General features: G+C 38.3%; 1 protein-coding gene across 3 annotated transcripts in view; it reads right to left on the bottom strand.

Annotated features, from left to right (window-relative positions):
• The window catches only part of PCDH9 (protocadherin 9), a gene marked incomplete at its 5' end in the record, with an annotated part of 738,691 nt that overhangs the window by 187,975 nt on the left and 529,432 nt on the right, over positions 1 to 21,284 (bottom strand). The gene's annotated exons all lie outside the window — the stretch shown is intronic.

Raw genomic sequence — 21,284 nt, 5'->3', positions numbered from 1 at the left:
GTGGTATGGAATATCCCTTTGGCTAGTTTGGATCAGGTGTCCTGCCTCTACTTCATCCCGGCTTCCCCTCTTCCCTGGCAGAGCATGAGACTCAGAAAGTCCTTGGTCAGCTAAACATTTGAGCAACAACTAAAAACATTGGTGTTATCAGCGTTGTTCCCAGTTTGAAAGTCAGAAACACAGCGCTGCACCAGCTACTAAGAAGGAGGAAAATGCTACTGCTGAACCCAGGACACTGGGCAAACTCAGACTAGCTAAAAATTGTCATCAATTTTAAGACTTCCTGGCTAAAGTTAAGGGTGGAATTGAAAACAGAGCACCTCCAGCAAAGCTAACTTAAAGCTGACAAAAAGATTAGGTTTACAATAATCACCATAAGTTAAATGTTGGATTTTTTTTTCCTTTCTCCCTTCTCACTATATAAGTCAAGCAAATACTGTATGTTTCCCGAAAAAAAGCAAAGGCATGCAAAATACAATATTTACTAAACATTGCTATGATGGTACCACAGATTGAGCCACTACAACTGCATGGGAAAATCTTGTAACTAAGTGGTATCAAAGTTAGGGTTACAAATTATAGATTAGTGGTGAATTTTAAAATTATTTTAAGTGACAAGATTTTTTTTTTCCTGATGGACTGTTTTCAAATCTTAAAATGGCACTATCCAAGCAAGCTGTTCTACACAAGATTCACAATTCAGAGTTAGAAGACATTTTTCTGTTTTTCACTACTAATGAGAATTCAATTTTCATCTTCCTGTTCTATGGGAAATACTTAAAAGTTCCAAAATTAGAAGAAAAGGGTACATTTGCACTTTAATCACTTGTCTGGATTTGCTGCACATAAATCAGACATTCAAACCCCACCAGCATATCAGAAATTATACTCATAGAGTTACTGACATCACTTAGGAATCTTATATAAGATTTATGTCACAGCAATTGTGAGTCTTTTTTTCCTTTTCTTTTTTCAAGTTTGGAATGATAATAAAAGGAAGAAAGAAAAAGGAGCTTTAACTCTGTGATTTGCTGGAAATAAAATCCCAGCAATTACAAAACCAAAACTTTCAAAAGAAAAAAAATACTGTATAATATTACTAAAGAAAAACAACAGAAAAAAAAAAAAGTGAGAAGAAAGAAAATCAGGTTGCGCATTGAAAGTGCCACATACATCAGTTTGACTGTAGATATGCATAGGATTTACTCAGGCCAAAACAGGACTGCTTCATGTCTGCATGCCATCACTGACATCCACTAATCCTCAACAAAGCTTTTCTGACAGAATCGCTTCACAGTACTGGCAAACTTTCAGGGAATATATGATTACTTTAAACTTTGGTTATGTAATTCTAGGAATCCTGTACAAGTTGTAATTACTCCTAGAGTGCTGCAAGTCAGTGTTAGTGAGGGATTTAGTTGGTTATCCTCTTCACTTATATAAATGGAAGAAAACCACTGTGATTACCGGTTATTGCTCAGGGAGGGGAGGAGGGATGGTCCTTGAGACAGTAAGTTGCTCTTTATTTTTGGAGTATAAGCTAGTTAAACACTTGAAGTGTGTTGAACTCTTTTCTGTTTTAATATCATATCATCATAGTGCATCTTTAAAATTGGTATAAATATATTTGTGGAATATTAAGTTTCTATGTACATGCCAAGCTTTTTGTGTATCACAAATATCATGTGATTACAAAAATCCTCCTCAGTGCAATGAACTTCTTATACATTGACATTGATTAAAATTATAAAGTTGATAGAATTAAAGTTAAAAATTAGGCATGTTCCAACGTAGGACAAAATAAAATCATAATAATTTGTCTTCATTATCTTCAGAAACTTATAAGCATCCACCATCATAACCTAATATTTCTGACTGTTTCTCATAAAAAGAATACTGAAGGACAGACTTGACAGCACAAGCTTAGCAGATAAGACCATCCAAGTTCATTAATTTTAAAGCTGAACAGTAGTATTTTGGTCACATATTTGATCTCATATACAAAAGCAGTAGAGATTCACCTACCAATATTCCATTCTGTATGTAAAAGTACATAATTTTTTAATAAAAATGATTTTGATAACCTTTCACAGATTTTAAGGAGTGACTCACCTGCTACAGGCTCAGGAGTGTTGCATCCCAACTAGAAGGAAGTGCAGCAGGAGGGCCCATGGCAGGGAGGTTGGAACTAGATGATCTTAAGGTCCTTTCCAGTCCTAACTATTCTATGATTCTATATTATACTGGTTGGTAAAGCACAGTAAATATGGGGTGTTCCAGAACAACTGCAATTTTTGTAGATTTCATTATATCTATATTTTCATTATATGATTTTTCAGAATTTAATCTACCACATATATATATTCAGAAGCTTTTTTTCATGTTTTTTGTTAAGAAGTCCCTCCATGCTATTTTGCTTTTCAGAAAAAAAAAAAAAAAAAGCCTCATTATTCCATGTCATTTTTGGAGCATAACTATTTTGAAAACACAATTTAAAAAAACATTAACCCGGAACAGCAAGTGGAAATAATACCTGTCTGAAAAAATAGGACTGTCTACATTTTCCCCCCAGTATATTCTAGCTACTCTGCCTGGCAGAATGCTTCTAAAACAACTCTCAACTCCCAGTGAGAAAAAGTATCTGCTTTTTTCCAAGCACATTCTTCAAAAATTCAAAAAATTCTCCATCATTTCCACAATCTGCTGCTTTCTATAGCTAGGTAGTGATTAAAATCTGCCTGGCAGTCACTCATATTAACTCCACAGAGGAGTGGCAAAGTCAAATGGTGCTCCATTGCCACGGATTGAGTGGCACTGCTCCCATGCAGTCAGCTTCCCTAGGGATTGATTGCCACCACAGCAACAGAGGATCTCTGTGTTAATCTCCTCTAACTATTGTTAACCTATCTCTGCCATCCCCTCCCAAGTAGACAATAAATCAAGCACATTTTACATGAAAAATGAAGTAATTACTCAGTGAATCCAATGGCTAATTGCACACAGAAGCCTCTGGGAGATGTGGGATAAATCCATGTCTGATTTCAAAAGGCAGGGAAAAAAAAAAAAGGAAACTAAGTTAATAACTCCTCGGACTGAGAGGGATTGAAAAGCAGCATTTATTCACAAACAAACCTCAATACCCCACTTAAGGAAAATATAAAATTCCTGCTATATATTTTATCTTTACAGCAGCAACATGGGTAATTTTGAGGAAACACTGTACCTAAAGCAACCAGTTTCTGGAGAGAAATATCATAGGACTTAAACCATGACAGGGCTGCAGCTTCTTATGTCAGTTATCATTGTTACATGTTATTAAAACGTTCTCTTTCTTTTTTATACCCTCCTCGCTTCCCACCTGCTCTGCAACTGTATACTTCTGAGTCCCAGAATTCCTCATTCAATTTAATTCAGTTCACTTGCTGTCTCTTTCCCCATCTGCTCTTGATTGTTCCTTATCCAGCCAAACTCTCCCCAAACTCAAACTACCAGTGTATTTCTCTGGCTGCTTAAACACCGTGTACCTGAGCTGGCTGACTTTTTCAGCCACATTGTAGAGGGACAAGAGAAAAGGAACTGGGAAAAACACATGAATTCCCTTGCTTCCATTCGAGTTCCTAGCAGCCTTTGCTCAAAGCAGATCACATCAGGTGTGATTAGTTTTACCCTTACAGCTCTAACCTGAATCAAGTAATTTCATCATATTTGAACACAACATTTCGTCATCTGGGCAGTAATAGGAGCTGTAAAAGACCAAAACATGCTCAGAGACTTTTTTTAGAGGTAATAGTAGTGAAGTCCTGGTTAGTATCTGCTGAACATACATGCTTCTTCAAATTGGCTAAATTTGCTTGGATTGGCACAGGATAGCATAACAAACATTCATGACACAAATGCCACTGCTCTGCCAAATTTCAAGGTCACTTACAACCTTGCTTTGAAAAACAACACATTTTTCTCCAGCCTAGCTGCTGAGAACAGCTGAACCATTTTGGTGGATTTTTTCAGTGTGTCATCCTGAGGTAACTAGCCAGCATGGAAAGTTTTAGCCTAAATAGTTATGGAACCTGCCAAGACTCATATATTTAGCATGAGACATACATTTTCACTTACTTCCTAGGTTCTCCCATAGCAGTTACAGTCATCTGTCAGTGATATATGATATATGATATATGACAGTGATGGTGATCTATCATACAGTCATCATTGACAAGGCAATGCTGAGGTTTTGCCTGCAATTCAAGACACCATCAGCAGTACACAGCTGATGAGCTGATTAGGTATCTTAAGTGAATGGGGGGGGGGGGGAATCTCAAAATCAAAAGCTTTTCAGTTAGTTCTTTAAAAATGTGACATTTAAAAAATTGCAGTGACTTTTGAAATTATATTTGGATACCAGTGCTTCTCTTCTCTTTATTGGTTAGACTTCTCAGCAGGGGCTACAAGACTAGTTACATCAGGGGAGCTAATATCATAAGAAAGGAAAAGGAGAACTGAAATCTCTGACCTGGAGTTTTTTTTAGCTACCTGAAATAAACCACATTTAGACTCAGAAGGTTTGGATTAAAGCTTTTAGTTCAGCAACGGAACTTCTAGATTTTTTAAAAGCAGAAAACAGGAGACATTTGCCCAAAAGTTATAATGTTTTAATACAGAGAAATATTCAAAACCAAAAAGCTCTTGGGCGTCAGAGGATCTGAGGTAGTTGGATTTGATCAGATAAAGAGGAAGGCAGTTATTTGCATAACAAAAAAAAATAATCCACTGAGGAAAAAAATTTCCTGTCATGATATCTTAGAAACAATCAGACATCAAAATATTAGAATCACAGAATCATAGAATAGTTAGGACTGGAAAGGACCTTAAGATCATCTAGTTCCAACCTCCCTGCCATGGGCAGGGACACCTCACACTAAACCATGCCACCCAAGGCCTCATCCAACCTGGCCTTGAACATCGCCAAGGATGGAGCATTCACAGCCTCCCTGGGCAACCCATTCCAGTGCCTCACCACCCTAACAATAAAGAACTTCTTCCTTATATCTACCCTAAACTTCCCCTGTTTAATTTTGAACCCATTGCCCCTTGTCCTGTCACTACAGTCCCTGATGAATACTCCCTCCCCAGCATCCTTGTAGGCCCCCTTCAGATACTGGAAGGCTGCTATGAGGTCTCCACGCAGCCTTCTCTTCTCTAGGCTGAACAGCCCCAACTTTCTCAGCCTATCTTCATCCAGGAGGTGCTCCAGTCCCCTGACCATCCTCGTGGCCCTCCTCTGGACTTGTTCCAACGGTTCCATGTCCTTTTGATGTTGAGGACACCAAAACTGCACACAATACTCCAAGTGAGGTCTCACAAGAGCAGAGTAGAGTATTACTTTCATGCAGCCATGTTTTATTATCTTGTTAGGCTTAAGCAACACACAGGAATGACTTGGAGACACTTAGAAATTAAAACTTTGTTCCTGCTATCTATGTTTCCATAAGTCCTCTTTAAAAAGTTTAACTTTGTTAGTCTACTATACATGTTTATGTAAAGCTAACATATTTTTTTTCTTTTTAGCATAGCACAAAAAATGACACATGTCCCAGATATGACAGATAATACAGGTAATATTACAGCTGTTGCAGCAAAGATGGAAAACTGAAAATTTGCACGAATCAGTACTACAGGTGAACAGATAGACGGGCACATTCAGTGGACATTATACCATATATGTGTGTGTGTGTGTGCGTGCATACTAGAAACTAGAATCTTTATATTACTCTTACCTCTTTTTAATAACTTCTTTTTCAAAACACTTCTGATTTATTTTGGTTTTCCAAAACCAAATTTCTGTCATCATTTCAGAGCACCTGAATGTCACTGTCTGCACCTATAATTTGAGAGGACAGGAAAATCAAGAATAACCTACTTTGATGCATTCATACACCTCATGTTTTACTCTGATGTTGATTGGTTAGACAGAGGAAGGGCACTCAAAAGAAGGTGGTAAATTAGTTTGCTCTGAGCTTTGTGCTAACATGGCTAGCACATCAGTTAGTCTGATTATGTATATACGAGCCTGAAACAGAAACAACACATTGAGTTAATGTCAATATATTATTGTCACTTAAAGACTAACATAAAAGCTGGGGGGTGGGGGGGGGTGGGGTGTTGGGGGGGTGTTTTTAATTCTAATTTCTGTTGAAAACCTGAAGACATTAAGAAAAATGAATTTTTTAATGCAGTACAAAATAGCTCATTATTATGCCCAAATGTACCAATTTAAGATTTCTGAGAACCAGTATTTCCTCTTAATTATATTGAAGATGGACATCTACACAATTACATGTATTTACAAGATCAAAGCCCACCAATGTCATATTAAATCCTAAACATATTTTATATTTACATATTTGAAATATTTTTCTGGCAAAATATCTTGCCACCAAGGAAATGCAAATGAGAGCAATAAATGTACTAGCTTCTTAAATATTATGCTTTGCAGAGAAAATGCATAATTGGGAATAAGATAAGGGAACTAAGAAATCTGTCTGTTTTCAGAAATGTGTATGTGTCTTAAGTTGTACAAAGTGTCATTTCAGTATAATTCTTTTATATTTAAAAACCTTTTAAAAAAAATTGTAATGTTGCATGTTTTAAGCAGTGAAATGCTATGATCTCAGTGCTGTTTTCTTGCACTGTAATCTGAAAGAACTTACATATATTGGGTAGAAGCTATTAAACATGACTTTGAAATACTTTACTAATAACTTTTTCTTTAGAGTATTTATTTAATCAGTATGGAAACTCTGACTTTTAGAAGAGGTTGTTGTTTTTTCCACACTCATCTTCAGTACTTCCACATCATCTCTAAAGGAAATGTTGTTTTTTTCTTTAACTTCACATTTGTTTTCTAAATATTTATTGTTATTCTAATTTTTATTTTTTTTTTTAAACCTCAGGAAAGACAAGCTTACATCACTGTGAAAAAAAATGTACTGCTACTTACTGAACCAAATATTCAACCTCTGAAACTCTCGCAACTCAATTCTTGGTGTATTCCTTATACAAGACTAGGCAGTGATAAGGAAGTCAGTTTGATGATAAAGCACTGAATCTGGCACACTAAAGATAAATAAGAATTACTGATGGAAAGCTGCTCTAGTTTTGCTGCACTGTATGCGAAGGTGTGTTTGTTTCCATCTCCCTGTCAGGTACCTGAAAACAATGGGGCTTATCCCTCGTTAATCTCAATGGGTTACCTTCATAAGCTCTTTAAAAGTTATATATGGAAGCTGGAGTAAGCCGATTAACAATGGTTGGTTGCAATCGGACATCAGCAAAGTACAAAATAATACTGCAACATTACTGAGAATACAGAATGAGGATGGTACCAGTGGGAAGATACAGCAGTGTTCAAACACAGAAGGATCACATAAAATTCTGAAAGCAGCCATGTGCATTTTCAAATACCATCTCTTCCATCCTAAAACAGCCATTTAAAGTTTCCTGATTTTGAGGAGGGCACCTTTGCTGACACTACTCAAACTAGAAAAGCTGCATTTTGGAAAACTTCCTAGGTAGATATTTAATCTTTCTCAAATTTTGACTTTCTGAAGTTCTAAAACAATGATTGATAGGACTCAGTTATGTCTGTTAGGTATATTTTATTGAAATACCATCTGTATGCCTAACACTCTCTAAAGTACATTTTATAGTTTTCTACTGGATTAATACAGCTTTTAAAAATTCATACAAGTATTTTGTACTGGAACATTCCCTCACTAGTCATAACAGTACTGTGAATATAGTTCAGTTGTGATATCATAGAATAATCACAGATTCATAGAATGGTTTGGGTTGGAATGGACTTTAAGGATCATTTCGTTCTATCCCCCTTCCACAGGCAGGGACACCTTCCACTAGACCTGGTTGCTCAAAGCCCCATCCAGTCTGGCCATGAACATTTCCAGGGATGGGGCAGCCGCAACTTCTCTGGCCAACCTGTGCCACTGTCTCACCACTCTCACAGTAAACTTTTCCTTTCTTATACCTAATCTAAATCTATCCTTTCTTTTTAAAGCCATTCCCCCTTGCCTTATCACTACATGCCTTGGTAAAAGGTCCCTCTTCAGCTTTCTTCTAGGCCCCCTTTAGGGACTGGAAGGCTGCTGTGAGGTCTCCCTAATCCCAACTTTCTCAGCCTGCCTTCATAGGAGAGGTGCTTGAGCCCTCTAGTCATCTTCATGGCCTACCTCTGGACTTGCTGAAGCAGGTCCAATCCCTCTTGTGCTGGGGACTCCAGAGCTGAGCACAGCACTCCAGGTAGTGTCTCACAAGAGTGGAGCAGAGAGGGAAAATCACCTCTCTTGACCTGCTGGCCATGTTCCTTTTAACTCAGTCAAGCATACAGCTGGCTTTCTGGGCTGTAAGCGCACGCTGCCAGGTCATGTTGAGCTTCTTGTTAACTCAAACCCCCCAGGTCCTTCTCCCTAGGGCTGTTCTTTATCCATTTCCCACCCAGCCTGTATTTGTGCTTGGGATTGCCCTGACCCAGTTGTAGGACCTTGCACTCGACCTTGTTGAACTTCAGGAGGTTTGCATTGGCCCACCTCTCAAGCCTGTCAGGGTATGTCTGGATGCCATCCCTTCCCTGGACAAGACATATACCTTCTCTCTCAAATCTAGCCATAAACCCAAAATTGCGCGAATTAGGATGCCTAATGTCCCCTTTTGAATAGATTTTAGACTGCCTTGCATTCTTTGAAATGTATTTGTCATGTTTGCCCATTTGTCAGTCCTGAATAACACTGAAAATTGTGAGCACAGAAGAAAAAGGGAGTTGACTAAAAGTAAAAATAAGGCAGAATAGCATATAATGTTAGCTAAAGTTCTGTACCATTTTTCCTCTGAGATCAGACAACCTTTGGTTTAATTTTTCCTGACAGTTCCATATAATACTATAATAGACAGAATGTCCTTGGTTATCATTTTTACTTCCTCTCACTGTCCTTGTCTAGTGCAGATGCTTTGTCTGAACCACATCACTTCTTAGACAAAGCAAATAAACTAGAAAGTTTTTTACCCACAGTTTTAGGTTAAAGTAATATGAACAGCCTAGCTATGATTTTTGTTGCAATTCTAATATTGAATTACTTTCTTTAACATATCGCATTGTAGGAAGTGGAACTAAGGCATATGGCAACTGCCAGTAGTTAAATGAGCATATATACCAACTTTCAAGGCTAGACTTTTCCCCTGTTTACATTAGAAACCCTCAGGGGTATGCTCAGATATGCACACAGACTAAGCTCCTAAACATTCTGAGCATGTTAGCATATTTGTATAATTGTGTTGACCACAGCGAAGCACACAACAACCCAGACTTTATAGTAATTCCTAAATATTGTAAGAGTGTTTTGAGACTTTGCCACAGCTGTGCTATAGAAAAACAATGTGGTCAGAAATAATGCGTGCCCTGAGTTGGTGAAGGGAAGCCCTCTCCTCACCTTGTAATATAGATATAGCTGGAGATACTAGCATAGTCACTTACAGGTAGAAAGGTATCTAACCTTTGGGGGATTGATGACAATTAACTTTAGAGGAGTTGATGTTGGGAAGTTGATGGCAAATGCTAATACTCAGATCCTGAAAGATGTTTTAATGACATATCCACAGTAACACATGATATCTGGGGTGGATTAGATCATACAGCATATTTACACAATTGAAACTAATTCTTAATGTGTAAGTGAGGACAGGAAACACTGGTTTCTCTTCCTTAACATATTCCTGTTAATATGAGGAAGAAATTAGAAACATTCATGATTTCTCTTTTCAGTCCTACTTTCAGAATGAGAAACTCTGCTAGATTTTTGGCTGCTGACTTGCACATCATAATAATAAAAAAATTTAGCTTTGGTGATATTTAACTCACAGAATTTAATCCAAGTGCAATGCTATATATTTTCCATATATATTATGGAAAGGGTAAAAAATATAATATAATTTTAAATGCTACATGTATGAGGTTATCACCCTATCCTTAAAACAGTGATATTTTTAAATTTTAGCTTGTAACAAAGATATTAGAAAAATGTACAGTTCTAATAATTATGATTCTTACTTATCTTTCCATCCATAGATCTCTAGTTCTTTGTTAATATGGTTATTTTACCTCTGAGAAAACAAGACAATGACAAGTGACACTTCTTTTCCCATAATCTACCAGTAAAGATGGGAAAAAAAACCCTCATTTGGCATGATCTAAGATCTAGCCATGCGGTTCCCTTTACATTCTTTGAATATACATATTAGAGAGCTAAATAGCAATGCAATATAGGAAGTAGGGTAGATGAACTATTCTGATTAAGCAGAAAGTTACTACAATCTCCGTGAGAATATTTAATTATTCTTTCGCATTTATTGTTCCACAACCTACTAAAAATATTTCTAGGCCTCTAAGTGTATCATAATTTCTCAGACTGAGGGTTGCACTTCTCCCTAGAAAGGCTCAGTATCCTACTCTTTGTGGTTCATATGCCTCATTACTTGCCATTTTTTCATTGCAATGATTATAGAGGTTTTAAAAGGACAACAGAGGCAATCTAGCTTTGAAAAGAGCTATGGATGGATGGAAAATGCTTGTTCTTCCCTTTTGAGCATTTAGGGTATACAAGAAATGCTGTGAGAATGCGAAATTGCTTGGCTGCAGTTTAAACCACCAGTAGAAATCTCTCAAGAATACACATTAAAGATGTTTTTAAGTAGGCTGATATCCAAGCCCCTCTGAGATTGCTGATTTTTTTAACAGATTCCTTTATTGTTTTTATCCCATTAACTAATGCTTTTACTACTTAGTTAGCAATATTGAAAAGCTGGGACTAAATGTACTGGTGAACCAAAGGATGCATAAAACTAGCTCTGTAAGTTGTAAAGAATATAATTTTATTTGATTTAAATCAATGAGAACTGCTACAGAGGTGGTACAACTAAGACCTGTCTAAGCTCTGATGGCACATTTGTTTCTGTAGCACTGAAAGATAAGTAGAAGGTTTTGTAAATGACTCGAGTTCCTTTTATATCTATGGTTATGTACAATTTGCATATCCAAAGAACAGACTAGTTACATTCTCTTTCATACCCAGCCCTGTACAGTCACATTAACTCTTGTGAATGTGGATATGTACAAATAAATCTATGCAAAAGATGAAGGATGACTGCCTACTGGACAGGTAAATCCCATTTTTAGCTCTGAGGGCTAAAGGATGTTTTTGCATGGTTTAAAAATATTTCCCTGTGCCGTTCTGGTCCCATCTTGCCTTCAGCACTGTGAGATAGTCACCCATCAATATATTCAACCTGGCCAGTTCTATTTTACTTTAAAAACAGCAATACAATTAGTCTTATTTCTTTTAAATTATGATAAAAACAGTTAAATAACTACACAGACATTAAACAGACGATACAGGCAAAGACTGACCTGCAATCATTGCCAACAAACTATCTCAGTTCAAGATTCTAAATACTGCCCTTTGAATGGAGAATCACTCTGGTGTTATCTTTAATTTATCTCACCATCTGCATTTATATAAAATGTGATAAATAATGAGAAAAAAAAGGATCGAAGTTGCTAAAATAAGGTTCTTGAAAAGTGCTCAGACTGAACCTGATTGAGAGCTTGTTCTCAGACATTGTGAATGATCTTGTTCTTATTTTGATTTTTAAAGGTAGAACATAAACAAATACATGGTTGATTTGTATTATAAAATTAGGTGCGACAGAGTATACTGGATAAGAATCTAGAATCAAAATACATTGTAAAAATCCTAAACATCAACTCAATCACACACCCAGTTTACTTGTCCACTTTCCTGGTAGCTGTATCTGGGAACAAAAGTGAACAGTTATAAGACAACACATTTTTAACAAGATATTGGATTGAATGGCACGGTCCTCCAACATATTCCTTGACTGTCAAAAGAGGATATAACACTCCTATGACTTTGTTTCTTTTTTTACTGTTCAAAAAATTAATAAATAAAAGGTTTACTATATCCTGCCAGTACCTAAAGGAGATCCACAAGAAAACAGGAGAGAGACTTCTTACAAAAGCAGGTAGTACAGGAAATGGCTTTAAACTGAAAGAGTGTAGATTTACATTAGATATTAAAAAGAAGTTCTTCACCATGAGGTTGATGAAGCACGGGAACAGGATGCTCAGAGAAGTGGAGAACACTCCCATCCCTGGGGTGTTCAAGGACAGGTTGGATGAGGCTTTGAGCAACGTGTCCATGGCAGGGGAGCTGGAACGAGATGGACTGTAAAGTTTCTTCCAACCCAAACCATTCTGTGATTCTATATATTTTTAATAGCCCCTCACACAACAGGGTTGCAATAGCATTTGAGGTTTCTTCTGTTTCTTGAATGCAAATAAGGAAAAGAAAGGACTTTCATCTTCTTCATGAATACTGTACATTAATAAGTTTTCAAGCAGTGAATTAGAACATCAAAAAAAAAATAACTGTATGAAATCCTCTGATGTAAGGATGTAGTGGTCTTTACCTTTACATATATATTGGCTATGTCTGAGATAGCATGATGTAGAGTAACCATACCAACAATACAATATGTTGAGTAAATCAGCTTGAAAACTGTTAAGTACATTAGGTATGAAGGACATAGAGCGGTTTTTATCCTTTTGTTAGATCAGGACCATATTAGTGTTTTATATTAACCATCTCTATTATACATAAAAAGTCCCTAAACCTTCTCAAATTAAGCAAGAGTCACTTCAGGTTCTAAAAATGATTGCACACTTGAATACAGTTAGGAGAATGCTTTGTTAGTAGAATAGCAGAGCTTTTAATATACACAAGCAGTAAAATAAAGTGTAGGCCTGCACTTACTTGTATCAGAGAAAATCTGGAGCAGTATATTGTGAATGATTTTGAAGAAAACACTAGGGTGAAAGTATATGGTTAACACAGTGTTCTAAAAAGCAGAGACAAAAAATAATTTAAAATAAATTAAAAAGAATATAGATGATCTGAGATCTAAACCCACAACTGTTTTGTATTTATCTTCCTTCAAACATGTTTTTATTAACAGCTGAAAATCTGTTCTGAACATTAAAATAATTGAAATGAAAGCTAGAGAATTTAATTTAATTCCTGGTATTTTATAACATGGGATTAGTTTTCTAAATGTGTCTTTAAAAATGAAGCAAATAATTATGTCCTCATGAGAGTGTATCCATTATTATTTTTGTTAATTTATATGGTCTTGATGTATTTTGTGTAACAAGAACAGGGGACCCTGTATTTTCTCAGTGACAATTAAGTAAACAGGTAGTTACTTCAGATTTTTGGCAACCCTGAATTTATCATTAAGATTTTCATTTTCATTCTATTTACACAAAGAAATTAAATAATTTCTTAAATATAAATAACTGACTAGAAGATAAACACTTGTTAAACTAACTACGTCAAGTAGGCTCCTAAGTTTTCCCATCAAATCCATAGCAAACTACTTTGAGCTCTAGGCAGTTTAGATCCTTCACAAGAAAACCTGCAGTCTGTTTCAAGGTTATTTCAGTTGTCATACTTTTACCCTCTCAAATTAAATTGTAACGAAGTCCAACCCACCTGCATCCCTTAGTAAATATTAATGGGGGAAAATAACTGGGTTTATGTGTCTTTCCTTCACCTCTGCGCTCCATTTAGCTGCAAGCAGCGTTGTGGAACAGCGATGGCCACAACATTGTTGCAGAGATGGTAGCATACATCAGTACTCATGGACTCTAGGGTGCTTCTACAGATGTATCAAGGTAATCTGTTTTCAGAGTTATTGAAATGTAGCACAAATTTAAAAATGGCTTTTTTGTAAGAAGTGACAAAAGATGTAGTCATTAAGACCCAGCATCATTTTTCTTTCTTTTGTGGTTGCATAAGAGATGCACAGAAATTATTTTTTTCTGTTCTTTCCCATGGCTTTCTCTCCCTACGACTTCCATAGGCCAGCTGTTTCAAATCATGTATTTTTTACTAAACCATGCCTATAATAAAAATCTTCAAATAAAGGATGGACCAGGTATGTCAAAAACCTCTAACTAAATTCAGGTTGCCCATTAGGAAGCCTTCATATCCTGTTAGCTGCTATAAAGTATATGTGGTGACTGAGAAAGCAACCTCTGACCCACTGGCTTTTTCATGCTTTAACTAGTAAGTAGGAAACAACAGGGGTTGAGGGAAGCTCTATGAAACAGTGCTCGTCAGAGCATGACGAATTGGAAAATGGGCTCTTCTGTATTCTGTAATGACAAGAATATTTAATAGGCTATGTAGGGGGTACATTAAAAAAGATGTTAGCACGCCTAAAAGTACACTCCTGGGGTGAAGTCCTAGTCCCACTGAAGTCAATTGCAAAAAGTTCCATCAGATTGAATGGGGACATAATTTCACACCTGGTATACACCCAAGTGAAAACATGTATTTAACTTCACAATAGATAGGAATTCCAAAGTATGCTTTTTGATTCTATACAAAACACTGAAAATACTTGTTTAGGTAAAATGGCAATGGGCAGCATTAAGGCTCCTGAGGCTTAAAGTAAACCAATTTAATTTTTGTCTTACTACTTCACTATTCTAAAAATGAGAATCTGCCTTTAGGTGCTCAGCAGTGAATTATGTCAGCTGTACTTTTTTATCCCACAATTCAACAGGGTGTAGAGGACCATAAAGTGGATTATTGAAAAACAGCTTGCAAGAGTGTAAAATAAAATTTATCTAAGTAGGCTTTTCCCCGCTCTTGGCTCATAACTCCAATATTAGTAATTTTGCTCCTACTGACATTTATAAGAATTGTGACTGCAGAAAGACTGAACAAAATACTGTAAGGAAGTGATCCAAGGGCTGGGGCATAAGCCTAGGATCCATGTTAAAGTCCCTTCTTTTCCAGTAATATCTTGGCAAAGTCACTCTGGACTCAATTTTTAAAAGTGTTAGGCTTCAAGAAATACAGACAGGCACCAGATGATTTTTCAAAAAGAATTTAAGGTATCTAACTCTAAGTTCTGTGCTGACTTCATAAAATGGGGGAAAAGATACAGATTTCTAAGGTGGCCATAACAGAACTTCGTATCTTACACATGCCTTAAAGACATTGAACACTGTGAAATATTTATGTACACATAATTCACAAACATCTTAACAGTCACATGAACAGAAAGACAGTGCCAATCAGGTCTGTAATTATGTTATCTTCCCCTAAAATGAGCAATTGCATATCATAAAATCTTATTTATATAACGGACATACTGGGTGGTAAAGTAATAAATTATAAATAAGGGTAGCAGACTTCACATGAAAATTGTTTCGTTTTCACATGCAACATTAATTAGCATTTGGATTAGACTAACACACCACTTATCACTCAGAAGTGGTGTACAGGAAAAGGAGAAATGCAAGAAACCTTAATGTAATTATTATTCTTTCTAACTGAATCAGTATGCTTTATGTGTCTGTTTTCTTTAATCTATTAGTGTAAAAATCCTTTTTTGCGAACTGCTAAAGAGTTCATTTCATTAATCCTTTAGGAATAGTTTCTGTCAGATGCTTTGAGTAATGGCTCTTAGCCCCTGGATAAGTTTGAAAGGAAAATATTACTTGGATCAATAATTAAACACCTGAGTTTTGGGGTTACTTTTAAAACAGGAATTATATATTATTATTCTTGTCAACTGTGCTTGGCATCGACTAGTGACTTTAGAAATCTTGTTATAAGATAAATCTTTTATTTGCCATTGCCTATATCCTTTAAACTTAAATGTCCTAAACATTCTGCTTTGGAGAACGTACCTTAGAATCATAGAATCATAGAATAGTTAGGGTTGGAAAGGACCTTAAGATCATTTAGTTCCTTCTAAGCGTTCTTTAATCATTAGTATATTAACAGCTGTCAGTAACCAGCCACTTCCATGAATGTTTAATACTGGAATGACTGATTTTCACTAAAGTTTATATTAACCATGGATAAGTAAACAATTACAGTCCAGAAAATCTATGAATAAAAGCCATAAAGCATACATTGAAATGTCTTAAATTTCTCTCAGTAAGACAAAAGCTCATATATTAATTCTGTTCTGCAAATGAGTCCATGAATTATGGATCCTGAACACTGTTATTACTACTTTAAGATAGATTTTAATGTTCTTAGTTATTGGGTAGCACGTCACTGTGAAGCAGCCTCATTACTGATTTTAATGGGACTATTTATTAAGTTAAATAGTTTTCAATATTAGTCAAGATTTAACTATTAAGTATCTATTCATATAGTCTAATTACGTATTTTAAGTAGGGAAGATCTACACTAGCATTTTAGTTTTGATCAGGAGTGCAATTTTGAAGGGAATCTTTTTTCTTTCCATTTACTGCTTTTTATCTCACAGCACAGAGGATTCTTGGATGAAATTACGATACAAAAGACACTCTAGCTGCCACCATTAACAGTAATAGGTACTCAGCCCACAGGATCAAACTAGAGCTACTCTGAGGAGTACACATACACACCCCAAAACATGTTCAGTGAGGATGCAGAGTCCTCAACACTACCTCTTTCACTCTATGCATTTTATACTACTGGGCCACTCCACTTACTACTATAGACATATTTCAAATGTTCTCTAATCACTATAGACATTTAATTTCAAAGAAGAAAATAAAATGGGCCAGAATAAAAACTCTGAAATGTGCACAATATGAACACTGTGCCCTTCGACAGTTTATTTGTACTGGTCCACACTACTTATTGGCTAGAAAATAAAAATATGACCCTAAGTTCCCCCTATGCTTAACGGAGATGCAGCATCTCCAGATGATAGAACTCTATGAAATGGTTAAGGTTGAAAGGGACTTTAGAGACCATCTAGTTCCAATCCACCTGCCATGTGCAGGGATACCTTCCAGTAGACCTGGTTGCTCAACCTGGCCTTGAACACTTCAAGTAATGGGGCATCCACAGCTTCTCTAGGCAACCTGTTCCAGTATCTCACCACCCTCACAGTGAAGATTTTCTTCCTAATATCTAATCTAAATCTACCCTCTTTAAGTTTAAAACCATTCCCCCTTGCCCTAGCGCTACACGCCCTTGTAAGAAGTCTCCAGCTTTCTTGTAGGCCCCTTTCAGGTATTGGAAGACTGTTACAAGATCTGCCCAGAGCCTTCTCTTCTCCAGGCTGAAAAACCCCAACTCTCTCAGCCTGCCTTCATAAGAGAGGTGCTTGAGCCCTCTAATCATCTTTGTGACTGTCTTCTGGATTCTGAACTCAAGACAGCTCGAGATTCAGAACTGGCAAGTCAGTGTTATAGAGGAGACAGAATTAATGTTATTCTGTGACCACTTTAATCCTTTCTTTTTGACAGCTGGGTGGCTAATTTTAAGTTTTAAGAATAACAGTGCAAAATCATGTAGAAAAAATGCTAGGAAGGACCTCAGGCTGGACAGTTCCAAGATGCTCTGGCATGATACATTCCAAGTAGGGAGCTGAACACCAAGCTGTCAATGGGAGCTGTAAAATCATAAGCACCTCCCGATGATAATTTAATGACTTACAAATACTTTATCTCTCATTATAATTTTAAGAGATTGCTACTCTGTTTCTATCTACTTATATCTCTGTGCCCAGCCACTGAGTTCCTGATCACTGCTAGGTTTCATTCATTCACTTAATGTTTATCTCCACCAACAGCTGATTTGGCTGTTGGCCTAACTGATGGGGTCAAAAGCTTAAGTGGTGAGGGAGGGAAAGAAGAAAGGAAAACAAGTCTAAAAGTCAGGAAGATAAGCCTGATTTGCTCGACAGAAAGAAACAGTGCTTTATAAGTGTTCCAGTCCTTACTTAATTTATAGTTCTTATCCCCATCATTCATACTTAGTCTGTTATATCACAGTAAACTGTAAAAATAAATAATATTGCTATATTTTTTTATTCTGGTTTATTTTCAGGTTTTGAAGTTTTTCCTGTGTTTGTATACCTTTTTGTCTTCTTTTTTTCCCTATCACCTGTTGTGATAAAACTACAAGACAGAGCTATGCCACTGCAGGAGGAAATTGACAAATACTGTTTTACAGCTATGTTCCATGCATGAATATGGACAGAGAGATAAAATTTGAGGATCGAAAATGTCTGTCACAAAGAACATCTCCCTTGCTTCACACATTTAGCTAAAAATAAGGTATTCAACTTTTCACTGCTATAAGACTCCATTGAAGTAAGTTCTAGTTACTAAGTAACTACTAAGTTATAGTTACTAGTAACTTATCACACAGAATCACAGAATATTAGGAATTGGAAGGGACCTCAAAAGATCATCTAGTCCAATCCCCCCACCGGAGCAGGAACACCTAGAAGAGGTTACACAGGAAGGCGTCCAGGTGAGTTTTGAATGTCTCCAGAGAAGAAGACTGCAGAACCCCCCGGGCAGCCTGTTCCAGTGTTCCGTTACCCTCACTGAGAAGAATTTTCTTCTCAAATTTAAGTGGAACCTCTTGTGTTACAGTTTGAGCCCACTACCCCTTGTCTTACCATTGGTTGTCACCGAGAAGAGCCTGGCTCCATCCTCGTGACACTGTCCTGGTTTAGCAGTAGCAGTCATTTTTTCTACTGGTGCAGTGCTGTGTTTTGACTTTCGACCTGGGAATAATACTGATAAAGCCGATGTTTTCAGTTGTGGGTCAGAATGTTTACTCTGACCGAGGACTTTGTGAGTCTCATGCTCCGCCAGGGAGGAGGAGAAGCCAGGAGGAAGCAGGGACAGGACAACTGACCCAAACTAGCCAAAGAAGTATTCCATACCACAGCACGTCATGCCCAGGAGGTAGAACTGAGAGTTCCCAGAAGGGCTGGATCATGGCGGGGTGGGGGTGAGGTACCGGTTGGTGAGCGGTTGTATTCTCTTGCTTGTTATTTCCTTTATCATTATTACTATTAGTGGTAGCAGTAGTGATTTGTGTTATACCTTAGTTATTAAACTGTTCTTATCTCAACCCATGGGAGCTGCATTCTTTGGATTCTCCTCCCCGTCCCTCCAGAAGCAGAGGGAAGAAAGGTGGTGGGGGGGGGGAAGTGGACTGTGTGGTTCTGATTTACGGCCTGGGCTTAAACCACGACACTCACCCTTTATATATTTATATACACTAATAAGGTCACCCCTCAGTCTCCTCTTTTCCAAACTAAAGAGACCCAGCTCCCTCAGCCTTTCCTCATAAGGGAGATGCTCCACTCCCTTAATCATCTTTGTCGCCCTGCGTTGGACTCTCTCCAGCAGTTCCCTGTCCTTCTTGAACTGAGAGGCCCAGAACTGGACACAATATTCCAGATGCGGTCTCACCAGGGCAGAGTAGAGGGGAAGCAGGACCTCTCTCGACCTACTAACCACCCCCCTTCTAATACACCCCAGGATGCCATTGGCCTTCCTGGCCACAAGGGCACAGTGCTGGCTCATGGTCATCCTCCTGTCCACCAGGACCCTCAGGTCCCTTTCCCCTTCACTGCTCTCTAATAGGTTATTCCCCAACCTGTACTGGAACCTGGGGTTGTTCCTACCCAGATGTAACACTCTACACTTCCCCTTGTTATATTTAATCACATTTTTCACAGCCCAACTCTCCAGCCAGTCCAGGTCTCGCTGGATGGCAGCACAGCCTTCTGGCGTGTCAGCCACTCCTCCCAGCTTAGCGCCATCAGCAAACTTGCTGATAGTACACTCAATTCCCTCATCCAGGTCATTGTTGAAGATATTGAATAATACTAGCCCCAGCACTGACCCTTGAGGCACTCCACTAGATACCGGCCTCCAACTAGGCTCTGCCCCATTGACCACAACTCTCTGGCTTCTGTCCTTCAGCCAGTTTGCAGTCCACCTCACCACCCGACTGTCCAGTCCACACTTCCTCAGTTTAGCTGTGAGGATGCTGTGGGAGACTGTGTCAAACGCTTTACTGAAGTCAAGGTAGACCACATCCACTGCTCTGCCATAATCCAACCACCTTGTTATGTCTTCATAAAAGGCTATGAGTTTGGTCAAGCATGACTTCCCCTTGGTGAAGCCATGTTGACTGCCCCTAATGACCCTCTTATCCTTGATATGCCTTGAGATGGCACCAAGGATAAGGTGTTCCATCAGTTTCCCAGGGATGGAGGTGAGGCTGACTGGTCTATAGTTACCCAGGTCCTCCTTGCCCTTTTTGAAGACTGGAGTGACATTTGCTTTCCTTCAGTCCTTAGGCACCTCTCCTGTTTCCCAAGACTCAGCAAAGATGATGGAGAGTGGTCCAGCAATGACTTCAGCCAGTTCCCTCAGTACCCAGGGGTGCATCCCATTGGGACCCATGGATTTATGGATGTCCAGATTGCTTAATTGCTCCCTAACCCAGTCCTCATCGACTAAGGCAAACTCCTCCAATTTCCCGACTTCCTCTGGGTCCTCAGGGGTACGGGGCTCCTCAGGACAGCCTCCAGCAGAGTAGACAAAGACAAAGAAGGCATTCAGCAACTCTGCCTTCTCTGTATCTTCTGTCACCAGGGCACCCACCCCATTCATCAGTGGGCCTACATTACCTCTGGTGTTGGTTTTATCTGCCATATATTTGAAAAAGCTCTTTCTGCTGTCCTTGACCCCTCTCGCCAGGTTTAATTCTAAGGAGGCCTTAGCTTTCCTAGTTGCTTCCCTACATCCTCTGGCAACAGCCTTATATTCTTCCCAAGTGGCCAGCCCCTCCTTCCATGATCTGTAAACTCTCCTCTTCCATTTGAGCTTACCCAGCAGTTCCTTGTCTAACCAGGCAGGTCTCCTGACTCCCTTCCTTGACTTTCTACGTGTCGGTATGCTCTGATCTTGAGCTTGGTAGAAGCAGTCCTTGAATGCTAGCCAACTATCTTGGGCCCCTTTACTATCGAGCAGCCTTGCCCATGGGATTTCCCTCAGCAATTGTTTGAAAAGGCCAAAGTTTGGCCCGCTGAAGTCCAGGGTTGCAATTCTGCTTGCTATTCTGTTCCTGCCGCATGAGATCCTGAACTCCACCCGTTCATGGTCGCTACAACCGAGGCAGCCCTCAACCTTTACTGCTTCAACTAGACCCTCCTTGTTAGTGAGGATGAGATCCAGCAGTGCTCCTCTCCTAGTCAGTTCCTCCACCATTTGCATCAGAAAGTTATCATCAATGCACTGGAGGAACCTCCTGGACTGTGGATGGCAGGCTGAGTAGTCTTTCCAGCAAACATCAGGGAAGTAAAAATCC

Source organism: Psittacula echo, assembly GCF_963264785.1.
Source record: "Psittacula echo genome assembly, chromosome: 3".
Taxonomy (NCBI): Eukaryota; Metazoa; Chordata; class Aves; order Psittaciformes; family Psittacidae; genus Psittacula; species Psittacula echo.
This window is presented reverse-complemented; position numbering and strand designations above follow the sequence as displayed.